Below are 2,841 nucleotides of genomic sequence, written 5' to 3'. Positions count from 1 at the left end.
TATAAAATGAAGTGGAGATCTTTTTTAAAGGCTAAAAAACTCATTCAATTTTATGTCTTACAGGGCTTATACTGAGTTCAATACTATATAACTGTATTAATTCAACTGTGAACCTAGAAACATGCACCCACTTGTGAAAGAGATGTACTCTTGCTCTGGAGTGTGTTACTGAATATGTTAAAGCTGTAATGAGATGCTTCTTCTAATCATGTTAGTTATTAAAAAATTTTTTAAAAATAAGCCAGGCATGGTGGTGCATGCCTTTAATCCCAGCACGTGGGAGGCAGAGGCAGGCGGATCTCTGTGAGTTCAAGGCCAGCCTGGTCTACATAGTGAGTTCCAGGACAGCTGGGGCTAGAGGGAGATGCTGTCTCAAAAAGAGCAAAAAGAAAAAAATTTTTTTTTAAATAAAAAAAATTTTAAAAAAGAAAAACAAACATCATATGTTTTCTTTTTGAGACAGGGTCTCCCTGTAGCCCCACCTGGCCTGGAACTCACTGTGTAGACCACGCTGGCCTTGAACTCATAGAGATCCACCTGCCTCTGCCTCCCGCATGCTGGGATTAAAGGTGTGCGCCAGCATGCCCTGCTCAAACATTGTATGTTTTCACCTGCTGGTCTCTGCCCAGATGCACAGGGCCCCTTGCCAATATGACTTAAGGGGTACCCTCATGGGAAGGACAGGGCCTATTCTGGGTACCCCTGCACACCCTCCTTCAGAGCATCCAGAGCCACCTTTTCCGTTGCCTTCCACCGTGCCCACTCTCTGCACTACAACCCCACCTCAGCCGCTTGCTCTTTCCTCTACCACATACCTACCTTCTGAATTCTACAGGACTGCATCCTCCTGGGGTGCAAAGTCCACCGCCACTCCCAGCTTCATGACCACTCTCCTCCAGACTCACTGTGGCTGCCTCATGGACTTTGTCATCACCTGAAACAGCGAACACTGGTGTCCACTCTGACTGCAGCCTTGTGGCCTCCTGATCCCCTGGCGTCCCCTGTACCCCTGCACTCCTGTGTCATTGATGCCCCTGCACCTCTGCCTCTACCGTCTCTCCTGCTTTGATTTTTTCAGATAGGGTATCATGTAGTCACTGACCTCAGACTTGCAATGTGGCTTTGAACTCTGTTCTAGTTTGCCTTCGATTGCTGTGACAAAACACTCTGACCAATACCAACTTGGGGAGGAAAGGGTCAGTTCATCAGGGAGCCCAAGGTAGGAACTCAGGGCAGGAACCTGGAGGCAGGAGCTGGAGCACAGGCCATGGAGGAACCCTACTTACTGGCTTGCTCCCTGGGCCCTGCTCAGCCTGCTTTCTTATGCAACACAGGCCCACCTGCCCAGGGATGGCACCACCCATAGTGGGCTGGGCCCTCCCACATCACTCATCAAGAAGATGCCCCTCAGACATGGCCACAGGCCAGTCCTATGGAGGCAATTCCCCAGTTGAGTCTCCCTCTACCCATGTGTGTTGAGTTGACGCTAAAGCTATCCAGCACAAACTTTTTTTTTTTTGGTCTTTTTGAGACAGGGTCTCCCTGTAGCCCCAGCTGGCCTGGAACTATGTAGACCAGGCTGTCCTTGAACTCACAAAGATCCGCCTGCCTCTGCCTCCCAAGTGCTGGGATTAAAGGCATGCGCCAACACGCCTGGCTCAGCACAAACTCTTTTTTATTTAAAAATTTTTATTTATTATATTTTAAAATATTTTATTATTTTTATTTTATGTGTGTGTTATGCCCACATGTAGGTAAGTGCACCCGTGTCATGCCATGCCCATGGAGGTCAGAAGAGGCTGTCGGATCCCCTGGGACTGGAGTTACAGACAGTTGTTAGCTGCCATGTGGGTGCTGGGATTCGAACCTGGGTCTTCTGCAAGAACAACCAGTGTTCTTAACAGCTGAGCCATCTCTCCAGCCCTATTTATTGTTATTTTTTTATGTGTTTGTGTGTTATGCCTACATGAGTGTAAATGCACCTGTGTTGTGCAATGCCCTCGGAGGACAAAAGAGGCCATCAGATCCTCTGGGACTGGAGTTACGGACAGTTGTTAGCTGCCATGTGGGTGCTGGGATTCGAATCTAGGTCCTCTGCAAGAACAGCCCGTCCTTTTAACTGCTGAGCCATCTCTCCAGCCCCAGCTTTGAATTCTTGATTCTCCTGACTCCACAGTGCTGGGACTACAGGTGAGCACCTCCATACCCAGTTATGAGGTGCTGAGGATCGAACCCAGCACTTGACCTATATCCCCACTCTCCTGCTCCTTTTATAACTCCCATTTCTAGGCACCAAGCTGCAGGAACCCACCTGCCTTCATCCACAGCTGCACCTGGATGAAGAATAGAGAATGTTGGCTAGAGAATGTTCCACCAACTCAAAGCCTGAAGCCTCTGCAAATCCACCCTGTCCCCACACCCCAGTCCCCAGACTTCCCAATGATCCTTCTGGGAAATTCTTCTCATCTGTATCTTTGTCCATCCCTTCATTTATTTTTGCATTCATGTGTTTATTGGTATTGTCCATGAGGGGTACTTGGCTAGTAGTCAGTTTTGAAGACAAACCCAGGAAAAGCAGATGGGAAATTCGGGGGGCGGCTTGTGCCCCTCCCCCTGGATGGCTTCTCATTCTGAGAGCAGAAGGCAGCAAGAGATTCGCTCCAACTGCTCAATGTTTTCCCATAGCCCCGGGAGCCGTGCAAAGTAGTCCCATTTTATGCATGAATAAACTAAGTCAAGGAGGAGTGGAATTAATTTCTCAAGTCATAGAACTAGGCTGTGGCTGAGCTAAGAATAGGAATTCACATTCGGAGGGTCAGTTCCAGCTTGCGGGGACGGGGA

Source organism: Nannospalax galili, unplaced genomic scaffold (assembly GCF_000622305.1).
Source record: "Nannospalax galili isolate Female #2095 unplaced genomic scaffold, S.galili_v1.0 scaffold1723, whole genome shotgun sequence".
In the NCBI taxonomy this organism is placed as follows: Eukaryota; Metazoa; Chordata; class Mammalia; order Rodentia; family Spalacidae; genus Nannospalax; species Nannospalax galili.
The sequence above is the reverse complement of the archived record's forward strand: the minus strand, read 5'-3'. Positions refer to the sequence as shown.